A 13,786-nucleotide genomic window follows, 5' to 3' on the forward strand; every position below is an offset into this window, starting at 1 on the left:
ACAGGTCAGTACAGATGAAATTTGTTAAACAGAATATGGAAGACTTTGAGATTTTCATAAGGTTTCTAAAATTTAAATGAAATTATCTTCCTTAGAGCTCATGGTTTTCAGTTACTCTACTGAGCTCTGAAACAGAGCATGCTGAAAATGCCTTCAGAAGCATTCTCATTCTTTTCCTTGAACTTTTCACTAGTGATAAAACAAGTTACCTAAAACAAAGCTTATTTAGTAGGCATCAAAACAAACCTTGATAATCTAGGCCTGCTGCCTCAGGGCATGCACAGAAAACATAGCGCTTTTCCCCTTTCTTTCTTTGGGTAATGGACATGAAGGGCTCTCTTATCCTCATCCTTTGTTTAGATTAGCTAAATAGCATGCTTACTCCCAAATCCCAGATACAAACATCAAAGGCTATGCAACGGTTGTAAATACAGTTGAAGTCATTTGCAAAAGTAAATCATATCTGGGACAGCTGTCTGCTGTGGGTACCACTTTATCATTGAGCTACATCCTGACCAGATAGCTGCAGTTCCCTGGAAAACCCCTATCAGCATCCTCCCTGCTCTTCTCTCAGCAGTGAAATAGGAACGGCTTATTTTCTTGTAAGGGATCTTAATTCTAGTTGGTCTCCTTAAATAAGACGTTGAAAAATGTCTTCTCATTAGTTGCTTAACTTTTCTGAATAACTAATGTATCAAAATTTTTAAAACGCCATTCATCTCTGCTGCTGTACATCATAAAAATGTGAAATAATAAAACCAACCTCAGCCTTCTAGAAAGCTAGGAAATCAATCCTATCACCTGTGCTGGGATGTGATGACAAATAGGAGCAAGAGAATATTTAACCATGGATCATTATTATTTAAAGTCCTACTTAAGATACGCTGAACATTTGCCTACTTTTATTGTAACTGTTTAAAAAATACAAGTGGGTTTTGAGCTAAGTCCCACATTTCTTAGATTTCTGTGTTATATACTAAAAAAAAATAAATAATCCTCTTTCACTTGTACTGTACCATGCCAGAGGCACACCTTTGTGCTCGGTTTTAACACGCAGGCAGGGGTCAGGCAACAGCAGGTGGAGCAGAAGGAGGCACCCCAACCCACAGGCTTTGGGTGCTCAGGCTAGGCTGTAAGGCAGCCCATGGGATCACCAGATTGGCCTCACTGAGCAATATCCTAACCAAAGCCTCATGCAAGTGACAATATTACAGACTCTGAGGTCTCTAATACTGAGGTTCTGGAGAGCTTCCCTGTGTCTGTGAACTGCACAGCCTGAAACTGTCAGCTTCAGTAACGGAACGCAAACACTGCATCTGTCCCTCCTGACTGGCCTGAGTGGTCTAGAGGCATAAACCAACCGTGATCAGGATGATTCAAACACTTTCTCCTTCTGCAAGGCCCACCCACACTGTCCTGCATCTGGCGCCACAATTTTACCTGGGAAAAACAGTGTTAAATTTCATTTTCACGTTCAGCATTGGTGGATCTTACAAGAACCTTCGTCTCATTCACATGTGGGCTTCAGCTCTTCTGCTTGTGGATACAAAAATCCTTACGGAAAGGACATCTCCAAATGGCTTTAAAATATCACATTTGTGCAAAACAGGCATAGACCATGCTGGTCAAATATCAGGCACTATTTAAGGTATCATTTTTGATAATTTCTAACATTCTTTACAAAATGACACTAAATAACTTACTGACTTTTGTGTTTCTCCTAAAGCCAATTTCCTTTAATTCAGCTACCTCATCAGAGGCAGCAACAAATAAGTCGGTATAGCAAAAATAAGGCTAACTTTATCTTGTTTCCTCCACTCCCTTTTCTCTCTGAATTACTAAGACTTGGAACAATAACAGGATGCCGGGATGCAGGATGGGAAAAGGCTGACTCCCAGATGGAAAACCTTGGAGATTGGATTGTGAACACTCCCAGTATTGCTCAACGAAAAGAGAAGTGGATTTTTCTGTTTGTTCTTCACTTTCTTTGTCCTGCTTAACATTTCGGGATACTGTTGATTTTAGTTTGCCTCATTTGGGAACAAACTGAAGCTCCACCAACTCTGACTCAGGTAAGGAATAAACAGTATTTGCTGTCCTTCAGCTGTGAAGTTAACTGTAAAGATTTCTTATCTCCACCAAAAATGCCTCTAACGTTTTAAAGAATTTAAGTAGTAACAGTGGACTGGCTATGAATTTAATACCTATCCACACCAGCCTTTGGGCCTAATACTGCTATCATATAAACCAAATTAAGCGTAGGCAACAGCAGAGCTGTTCCCAGTTTACGCTGGAAGAGGAAAATTTCTAAACTTCCTGGGCTATAGCACAATGGTCCCGGATCGCTTCTTTGTAGTTCTGTAATATTTAGATTATGTTGCCCATGTTCATTCAATATGGAAAAAAGACAGAAATTACATTGCAAATTGCACCTGTAAACCGTTTATGAGATGATTTCACCTGCTGTGTGGAGAGTTACAGGCTTGGTACAGTTTGTAGCGCGCAGGTGTACGCTGGGCTGAGATTTAACACGGTATGTTCCATCAAACGAGGGTTGCCCTTGGTGTTTAAAAGGCGCTTTGACTTGATCATTAAAATGCCAAGAAGAGGTGAAAGCCACCACACAGACCAGCCAACTTTGGCACAGCGCGCTTGCTAAGAGAGGTGCTTAGGGCTTATAGGGAGAGTTTATATAAACACCTCAGTGCCTTGCTCTCTTCAAGTCTCAACCTTAGACTACCAGGTTTTACAGCCCCTGTTTGCTTCCTTTAAAAGTTTCTTGAGCTCAGAGGTCCAAAACAAACCATTTTTTTCTGACAAGGTATTTCACAAATGGTGGCTTGACGCAAAAATTTGGTCGAAAAGGTTTTTATCTTTTCCTACAGACAGTGTAGCAAGCCCCTGAGCTAACAAGTTTGCTGTACAGCTTGCAGAGACCAAGCATTTATGCATAAGAGATGAACTGATACTGCTTTTTGTGTAAGAATTCTAGTCCGCAGTAGCAGGGCTGTCAGTGCACACAGCACCTTACAGCGCCGGTTGTCACGCTGTAATAAAGATAAAGGAAGGAAAGAAATGCAAGGAAAAAAGATATGGAAGAAGATGAATTTCTGTGAGAAAATCTGTTCATTTTCTGCTATTGAAAGCACTGAAAGTTGGTTGCTACTGTAGTTAATGAAGGTGTAGTTAATCAATGCATTCCTGCTTCCATTTATTATAAATCATCGTATCAGCATTTGTGAAAGCAGAAGGTGTTATAAATGTTTGTAGGAAAAAAATATTAGACAAAAGCAAGGATACTCCAATGATTTACAAAAGGTTCTCATCTCAGGTTAATTTGTGCCTTGCAACAACAGCCAATATACCAGAAACATGTCACAGAAATGCTGACTTGCAATTCATCTGAGGTATCTCCAGGAGTTACTTCTCAGCCATAAAAAAAAATAAAAAATAAAAAAAAGTGACCATCAGGAGAAAGGGACAAAGCTTTAATTTAGCATACGAAAGCCTTAGACTAGTACAGTAACTAGAGAACTGTATGTGAACTTACAAACAAGACAACAAATGAAACAAAAGGAAAAGATAATCTCGACAAATCATTCCTGCTTTGTCCATGAACCGGGTTTATTTTTCAGAGTGCTAGAGCTGCGCTGCACTAAGAAATACTTCCCAGTGCCTTGCTCTTTAATGTTAAGATCATAAAACTGTTTCTTAAACATTTTAAAGCAAATGCTGACTCTGGAAGTAAGCCATGAGGCAGCTCTGTGCCATTCAGTAACCTGTAGTTTGCACAGAGCTATCCGCTGGGCTCACTGCTAAAGAGAGAGCTCAGACAAAGGAGGTTCCACCTAAACAGTTAACGGGTTTGCTGCCAAAAGAAAAGACGGGTTTGTTTCATATCCTGCCTCTGTTGAATGAAACAGCTGAAAACAGGATATAGGTGAAAATCCCTGGTTATGGTTTAGAGGCTCCCCTGATTTACAGCTGTATGGAACAAAGGATTGCACTGCATATCCACAAATCAGTGTTTTAATTAATATTTCAAATGAAAAATGGAAAAACTTCATTTTATTTTGGTCTGGTTACATGTTTACAGAACTACAAGCTTGTATCTGTCCAGATAATATTTTGTATTTTCTAAAAAGGCAGAGGTTCACAGAATAGAGAATTATTTATAGCAACTGAGCTTTTTGTAAGTGATCTTAGTGGTTATTTTTGTCACTTGTCCATAATTCTGTTTTTACTCAGGTTCTAGAAGTTTAATTCAGAGGCTTAAGTGTTAGTACCAAAGAAAAAATAAGAGGTTCTCTATTTGTGAGAAATGTGTTGAAAACAAAAATGTTTTGGTGAATTTTTTTTAAATCACTGCCTTTCCATTTGTTATCCTTGGATGTTTACAAATCAAAAACCCCCTCCAGCTTCCCACTGATACACTGGTTTCCCTTCTACTTTAGAAGGCATCAAAGAGTGATTATTTGTGTAAACTGGAGCTTTGCTAGGACAAAGAGAGAGATGACCAGCTCACAGTCGCTATGCTAAAAGTTGTGTAAAAATTCCCCACACACCCCTTTTAAAGCTGATCAGAATTTGGATTAGGAGAGCAGACCTTAGTGCATCCCCAGCTGGATACCAAGAACCTAGCAGACGTCCTGCTCAGGGCTTGTCCTCAGCCATGCCATAAGGGATCCAGGACCGGCCCCACTGCAGGCCCAGGAAACCCACCAGCAGGGCTAATGCCGGGACTGACGATGTGCAAAATCAATGCACATCACTCACCGCACCCCTTCCACCTGCCTCCTAAATCTTGCAATGAGTCTGGTCTCAAAATACAAAAAGTTCAATAAAAATTTGCCAAGATCCTGCTTATGGTTCTTCTATATGGGGATGTAAGTCAGCCTTCTCATTCAGTAAGAGCCTGAGCATCGCTCCTCTTAATACGAATTTCAGATCTGTTGATAAGCACAAAACAAGCTACATGCTGCTTGTAAGATTTTGCTGAGTATTTTATGTACGCTCTCTCTGTAGCACTCTACTGAGATGGATGCTATCTGTGCCTCAAGTCTGTTTTGTACACACACTGCCATACACAGCTGTTGCGCAGGCAGTGAGAAGACCTAGGGCCGTGCCCCCTTACGTGTTTAATTAAAGCCCACAAGCACTGGAAGAGCTCAAAAACTGTGTTTTTCAGGGCAGGGCAAAGAGAGAAACATCCATCCACTGCAGGTGTTTACACTGCCTGCTTCAGTCTTGGCACTCTGCGTGTAACCTAGCTTTACAATCAGTAAACCACAAAGAGGCAAGCGGGTGGAGGGACACTCTGGCAGACTTATCGCCAGACAAGTATTTTTGTGAGACAGAGTGAGAGGGAGCAAAACTGTCTTACAAAAGATTAGGAGCAACATGTGGAAGTGTTATCAGGCAACCTCCACGGTAGGGTCCAGAGTTGATAGTGAAAAATAACTGATTTTTCAGACGAAAGACAAGCACGGCCACCTGGTACACAGTGCAGAAACTGCAGGACACCTTTCCAAAGGACAAGTGGAGTGGCAGGAGTATTCTTCTGCCCTAACATCTCTACCTGAAACATCAGGAATGACACCTGAATAGAGCACCACCATAGTCAGAGGTAGACCAAAAGCAGACACCTTGTAAATTCAGCAGCGTTTTTCTTCACGGTTCAAAATCCCAGAACAACAGCATTCTTGTCTCAGCCTAGCTGTCACCATAACCCTCCTGTTCCTATGGGATTTTGCAACCATCTTTTGCCAAAACTTGAGGAGAAAAGGCCCTCTCTTTCTATTACACATTCTTTTAAAAAGCCCACTGCCAGCCTTCACCAGTCAGCAGCAGCCCTCCAGGCCCTGCACCATGAGGAGCAGTCCTCCTGCCACCTGGGGATGTTCGTCGGGCACAAGGTGCATTACCTGCAGCACACACGGGCCCTTGTCCTCGTTATGTAGGACAATATAAAGGGAAATTCCACTTCCACGGTATGTCTGGAGGATACAGACAGTCACATTCTTTCTGCTGTCTTTGTCCACATTTCTGAGCAATGCCTTGGTAGGATCAGTCTTCCTTTTCCCCTTCCTTTTATGATGCTATCTGTTATGAATTTGTGGTCTGGAAATCCTCTCTAGGAGCGCCAAGTGTACCTTAAAACATGCTGCTTGAGAAGACTAAGGGCCTAGTGCTGCTGTCCTGCGAACAATAGGAAATCCTGCCATTGATGGGAACTGTTCCTGTGTTAGGTTTGGCTTCACAGTCTCGACTGGCACAGAGTTTTAGCTCAGCTTCCCCCTTGATTTTGTGGGGTACTCCCTTCCCCCTCCTCCAGTCCTACAGCTATATTCAGAGATTTGCAGTATCTGACTGGATTTTATTGTCACCTTCTTTTAGATAAATAGGATTTGTCTGCCAGAGAACCAGTTTACTCGTGTTAGGGTTAGACCGACCAATCATTACTACTAATAACATAACAGATTTTTTTCCACCACGTAATCTATGACTCCAAACCTACGATTAAATAGTATATACTGCCTATTTGTTCAGTTCTGTTAGCGATAGGGGGATTTATGCTGTCATTAAAACATAACAAATATTGCTACACTGTGAATATTTTAATATCATCCAAATGCACTCCAGCTAAAACACATATCCACATGGAAAACGAGAAGCAAGGCAGAAAGAGAGTACAAAAAGCATGGATGGGTTCATTATACAAAGATAATAACGGGGACAAACACACTTGCTTTGTACACTCCATTTGCCAGCAGCGGCCTTGGTAGAAGTTCAGGATTAGTATTGTGGCACTGTCCAGTAACTGCACTTGGAGATGACTTAAGCTTTTAACAGGAAGAAAGAGGCCCATTTCTCTTTGGAATATATTGTGTCCTTTTCCTGCTGGGAAACGGTGAGCTTTATTATCTGCCTTCTATGGTTTGGTCTTCAGCTTCCTCAAATGAAGAGGAAGGCTTCATTCATATCAGAAAAGTGTTTTCGGTAGTCACAATTCAGATACGAGCAGTGGGGAAAATAAATGTTCCACTTAGGTACCACTAACTGAGAGTCAGAGTTCCCACCTCAGCTTAAGCAGTATCTCCAGCTGTGCTTCAGCTTCAGGCAGCAAACCCTCAAAGTGCAGCTCTGCTGGGAACAAGAGCTCCCCAAACAGTCAGCCTGCTTTCAAGCCGTTTGCTCCCAGGGGTGCTCACCATGCTGAGCTCCAGCAGGGCAGCAGCAGCTGCAGGGCTGCATCACCACCACAGCTCCCACCAGCAAAGATGTGGGAGCTGCGAACTCCCTGGGTCAGCCAGGTGAAAGCCCCCAGCTCTCCCTTTTATCACTTTCACAAAGATCAGGTGTAAATAGCACCACCTGCCCTGAAACAAGGCCACTCCTGCCCTCACATCTTACATGCTGACCCAGCACCTACCACAGCTGGGGTTTGTTTCAGGAAGAAGGAAGCTTGGCTTAGGTGGGGGTTTTCCTCATTGCCTCTGGGCTGGGGTTGTGAAATTCATTAGATTAATGACCTACTTACGCCAGTGCACAGATAACGGAGCAAAACACAACACTGTTAAATCACAGCAATTTCCACCTGGAAACGAAACCTTAGGGAAAACAATCTAGCTCTGAAGTCTGCCATAAAACTTACAACAGCTTTCCTCATCTTTTGAAGCTTTCCTGTGTCTGAGGACTGAATTTCCAGGCTTTCCAGCTTCGCTTCATCAGCATTGTAAGCTGGAAATTTGCTTCCCTAGTTTTATTTTGATTCAAAACTGAGGTTTTCCGGACTCCAAAAGCTAAGCTATAAGTAGCTGTAAGTAAAAATATTGAAAGGCTCATTGTAAATTCATAAAAGTAGCAATAATATCATCTGTATCATCTCACAACACACAGAGAGCATAACAATGGAAATGTTCCAGGAAAAGGCTGTAACTATAGGGGTGGGCAGAAAAGGTCTTGAAGTTAATTAAGCCTGGTCTGGAAGTCTGGTTGAATAAGGGCAGGAAATAGAGAAGAATGAACTGACATTTGAATTGGACATTTTAAAAGGGGGAAAAATACTGAATACTAATAACCAAACAAAACAGATCCAGACACACCCTGTTTTTCTAGCCTCTTGCCCAGCCAGAAAATTAGATTTATGTATATGTATATGCTTTCTTTATCTGCCAAAAGAATAACTTTCAGAGGAAATACCAATGCATTAAGTTACTCAGTAGCATAATCTGGACAAGGGAATCAGAACACACATACAGCTGAACATGCCTTCTCTGCTTCAGAGTACAGTTAGCACAATAAATATCCCTTACTGAGACCTGCGCATGATGCTTGTGCTAGAGACAGATCCTTTTGCTTCCAAGCTTTTGTTGAAGGAAATGTCAAAAAAAAAAATCTTATCTGCAGCAAACACAGCTACATTGTACTTTAAAAAAATTATATTTATTGCATACAGTTCCTCAAAGGATGGGGACTTTTCCTTAATCAAAGCTCCTCGGTTGGAGCTCTGTGCTTGGAAGCCTCTGTGATACTAAAGCTTTATCTGGAAACAAAGGGGAAGTGGAAAAAGCTTTATAATATATTATTCTCAGAGAACACCTTTTTTTTTTTCTTAGCTTGGACAAACTCTTAAACATTCAGTGACAGCTCCAGCTGAACTCTGTGTACAGCAGAGCTAACCAGGGGGCAGCATCAAAACAGATCAATTCTGAACTGCACGTACCATTTATTGCAGCAAACAAAGCTTCTGGTTAGAGATGCCTGAGAAACCTTTTTTAGCAATTCCAAGCATTTCCAACATACCAGAACTGTTCCATCTCTGCATGGGGATAACCAAATAATTACTGGAGGGTTCCTTTGTCCCCCCCTCAGTCAGAGCCCTGCTTCCCAAAGTCGGACGATGCAGTTGTGGGAGCTGCTGGGATGGGGAAGGCTGGGTGCTGAGACACCTGCCCCTCCGCCTCTCCTGCCAGAGCTGCCACAGCCTGGGCTACACAAACATTGGCTGAAAGAAAGCAGGGAAGGGGCCGGCTCTACAGCCACTGCAGGTACTGCCAAGGAGACTGACAGAGACTCGGTCATTCTTCCATGTCAGTCAGACCCTTCTCAGGAACGAGTACACCTGACTGCAAGAGCATCATCAAACATACTTTTTGCACACACAGAAGAGAACAGGTTCCTTGCCTGTGCATAACACTGGCCCTTCATCACCATTTCCAGCATGTGTCCTTAGCAATAATTAATCTAGATGGGAAAGATTTTCCTCTTAGCTTTCTATTTCAGACAAAGAATTCACAGGGAAAAAATATTTACTCCTTCAAATTCTGCATGCAGGGTTTATTCCACTCATCTTATTAGCTCATTTCAGAACAGAAGGGCTGTATTTAATGCAAAGTAAACCCCTCAAAATAGCTCAGATTTCAACAGCATTTGGCAACTGTCATCAAAAGACATGTGGCCAAGAACAAATCTTCTGTCATTTAATTGTTAGTTTCATCCCTGCAACATCTGGAAAGAAATCATATTGCTCCTAAGTTCTACAAGCTTGCCGAGTTCAAGAAATGGAACCTTCTAAATGACTAAAGCACAGAGATCTGTGACATGATGCTGACGAGGTGGTAATATCCCATACCAAAATCCAAACTCCACCTCTGGGCTTGGACACACCCACTAAACACCAGAATACTTCTGCTCCTCATTCAGCCCTCATATACGTGCACCCGACGCTCAGGAGCTGTACAGAGATGCAGGAGGCTTATGACCTTACGCTCAATGCATCTGTGCCATCAACTCTTAAGAGAAAGACAAAATCTTCTGTTTACGATATTCATTAGTTATGAAGTGTCACAAAATGGCTTAATAATCTTGTTTGATCACAAATAAGCATCAAAAGATTTTAACTCTGGTTAATCTGGACACTTAAGGTAGGTCCTCTGCTTAAGCCCACCTTATCCCTTGTTGCGTTTTGTATTACCATGTTTGTACATGAACTGAAAGACTTCATGCATAGAAAGACAGGACAATACCTTATTTAAAGCACAATAATCCAATTTGCTGTCACTTCAGGGAAGGCATCTGTAGTAAAGCATTATATGACTACAGCAGCACGTCCATCTTAAGAACTCTTAAGCAGCACCAGTCCAGCAGTATTTCAGTGTTTCATCTATCTGTTCAGTTTCAAATTGGTTCTCTCTCAAGTATCTCTACAGCCTCTGTGATGACAAATAATATTGCTGTGAAAAATGAGTAAGACATTGATTCTGCACCTGGCATGATGCATGATCTGCATGCTGAGAGTGTGAAATGAGGAAGATTCTTAAAACTCACCTAATGATTCAGTGTGGCTATAACAGACCTTCACGAGTATTTGTCTCCTGGGAGAGGGAGAAGGCCACCAGTTTCACTAAGGCTGGTGGATTACTTTCTAAACATACCTGGATGCTTACAGAAAAGGAAAACAGTCATCCGTTAAAATGACAATTATACAGCATAACTGATCTGGGTGGAAGAGCAAAAACCAGTCAGTGCTGTTACAAATGCTGATTGTAATGCTTTCAAAGTATTGTTTTGCCTCCATCACAAATGCCATCCTCACCAAATAACCTTCACTTAAATAATGCACCACTGTCATGTTAACAGCGGAAGTGATTCAAGAATTATTCATTTACTCCAAAAATAATGCTTTCTCAAAGTTCATGGGGAGACCAGCCCACTAATTAAAACTTGCACTTAATTGGCTTTTCAGTTACCAGATTGGCAAGTAAGAAACTCAGATTAAAAACGTATTACTGCAGATTGACAGAAAAATGATTTAGTTCAAGATTGGAACTGGAATCAAAGCACATGCACATGAATCACAGAAGTAGTTCTTCTTGGTTTGATAACTTTACTATGTAAGATTTCTGGTGTGCCACATACAAAGGAAAAAAAAAATAGCCTACCCTCGGCTATGTGGAAGTTGCCAGATTTCATATATACTACACAGGTACATAAAAATACAGTCAGATGTTTCCTTTGATCATATATAGGATTCATTTCCACAAACAGAAATGTTTCAGATCCATGGAGGTATCTGAATGACGCTATCCACAGAAGGCTGCCATTCCCCAATGATCACAGAACAACTGGGCACAAATTATCAGCCCATCTCTTCCCCAGAAAAGGGGATTGTTTGAGGTTGCCTAGAATTCTAACAGAAACCCAATTCAGAGCTCATTCGAAGTGTATGTCTGGCATGCAGACAGGTACATCAAGATCTAAGCCAAACAAATTAAAAAAAAAAAAAAAAAAAGAAGAAGCTTTTCTAGATTTTAGAAACAGTATGAAATATGGCCCAAGTATCTCTAGGAGATACCTGATTGTAAAAATTCCCTTGAGGTTTGCTATTCTTTGTTCTTACTGAAGAGAGAAATCACTGAACCACCAAACCTTACTATCTGCTATCAATCGTGTCCACAGTGGCCTGTTCCTCACCTCATTATAGTCAAGAGCCACATGCAAAAACAAACGAGCTCCTATCCCAGCTGGGAGCACATCATTCCTCCGTCACTGCAGCTGCTGTCCAGGGACCAGCTGGCAGAGAAACAGACACCAGCTCTCCAAAAGACTCTTACGCACCTAGAGAAGAAGTCCAGCCAACATGGATGAGCACAAAACACAGCGTCTCCTGCCTGCTGTAACAGCTGACTGCTTCTGTAGTACTGCACTGTTCACAGATCAAAATAAGCAAAGCCTCCTGTAGGCTGTTCTTTTCCCACTCACGCTGACATTTTTGTTTTTGTTAATCTAGCCAGCTAAAATATTATCAGGCACATCACTGATGTAAAACAAACTCCAGTACAGTCCGAATTTACAGATGCAGGATCAGATCCTACCTGACTCATCTTGCTTCTCCTTCAGGTCTGTGATGTGGTGACATTTAGCAAACAAAATGCAAACCCATTCCAAAATAACCCTTTTCCAAAAAAGCTTCCTGGCAAGGAACACAGGCGATCTTTGTGACCCCTTATAACTTTCTTCCTCACTCATTTCTCTAAAATCATTCTCTTTACAGCAAATGTCCTCTTAGACCACACATTTGTAATTTTCAGTTCGAATTTGCCTGTGTGACTCACTCAGCCTTCTCACATAGCCACTCTCAGTATTTCCTGCAGCTCTTTAATCCTAGAGTCAGCAAGTCACTTGCTGAAATGCAAGCATGGGAGTCAGGAAGCTCTGGGAAGACATTACTGTAGGTTTCATTACCTCTTTTCACCCTCTTCAGTGCATGGGCATTCTCTCACTAGCTTGGAGGGTAGCTCTGTTGTCAAACCAGTGCTTGCCTCCCCATTTTTATCCAGCTCCATAGCAGAAACCACAGGGAGACTGGGACTCCTGTCTGGCTGCCTGCTTTCCACCACTCTGTGTGGTGTCCTTTGCTTGCCAGGGCAGGGAAACCTTTCTTGTTGACTCTGCTGTCCATTCAGGAGCGGAGCGTTGGGCTCTCCTTCTAATCAAAAGCAATAAATCTTCAGCATGCACGTAGGAATTTACAGTTCCTTTATAAACAAATTTCTTCATTTCTGAAAGAATTACCTGTCCTGGCTGAGGACTCCATCCAACCATCAGAGGAAGTTTTAGTTTTTATCATCCAGGAGAAAATTTTTGGTAAGTTAAACAGTAAGGGAAAAAATCATTGATATATTTTCCCCAGACCTACCAGAAACTTAGAGCTAAACTCATGAAGAACTTTCAGATTAGAATTATTCTTTTTCCCCTGGAACATGAGGAGGCAAAACAGGAGCCAAAATCAGAAGTGCTGAGTTCTCTCTTCAGCTATATTGAGATACAGTGCTGCATCATCAACACCAACAACTGACCTACACCAAAACCAAACAGCAGTGCCCTCACAATACTGAGTGACGTCTGGTTTTTCTTAAAGTAGCACATTTAGTTAAGATATTGCTGGAGCAGCTTTTCACTCAAAGGTACTATCACAAGTATAAAATGTCATTTTATCATCGGTTTTCAGGCAGGCATTTGCACTCCAGATTGTTTAGTCATCAGAGTAGCTATTTACTCAAAGGTACTATCATGCATATAAAGAGTCATTTTATCATCAGTTTTCGGGTAGGCATTTGCACTCCAGACTGTTTAGTCATCAGTGGAAGGCACTTCTCAGATGCATAAAAATGACAGAAGGACAATCAAAAATATAATACTAGGTAGCCGGGCACTAGGCACATTTAAATCAGTTCAATAATCTGGAAACCAAAAAGCAGCACAGTGATCTCAGGAAAGACCTGTTTTGAAATGAATCATTGTATATTGTTGAGAACATGAGACATGACAGCTTTAATCAGAAATACGAGAAATGCTGAGTAACCATCCAGAAAAAAATTGTATTTGAAAGAGCAACACAAAATGATTGCTCCAAGTCAAATGTTGCACAATTTACTCCGTTTTTTTCAGTGATGTTACTAAAGTTTGAAGGTCTACCATAGTTCCCATTCTCACTGAACTCCCCATGTACTATTCTCACATTGTAAGCTCAAGGGAGCAAAGGAAGACCACATTTTTGCAAGTTAGATGCCAATCAGAAACTGCAGCACAGGTAACAATTATACCTATGTGATTGCTTTGCTGCCTTGTCTCTCTGGGTTTGTTAGACGCTGGTTAGAGCAATGTTGTCTAATTATGAGATGAAAAAATTGGGAGAAAAAAATCCGAGACTGTAGCTACTCCTGACCCTGGTCCACCGTCAGGAGATGGCAAAACATTTAATTCCTCTGTGCTTCCAATGTAC

At 41.5% G+C, this 13,786-nt stretch overlaps 1 protein-coding gene across 1 annotated transcript in view; it reads left to right on the forward strand.

The window, feature by feature from the left end:
• Positions 1-1,939: 1,939 nt before the first annotated feature.
• Positions 1,940-13,786, forward strand: part of CDH5 (cadherin 5) — a 31,159-nt gene continuing 19,312 nt past the window's right edge. Inside the window, exon 1 of the mRNA XM_084294632.1 lies at positions 1,940-2,072. The gene's annotated coding sequence lies outside the window, so the exon portion shown is untranslated. The remainder of the gene's footprint in view (positions 2,073-13,786) is intronic.

The sequence above is a fragment of the Netta rufina genome (genome assembly GCF_964035555.1).
Source record: "Netta rufina genome assembly, chromosome: 13".
NCBI lineage: Eukaryota > Metazoa > Chordata > Aves > Anseriformes > Anatidae > Netta > Netta rufina.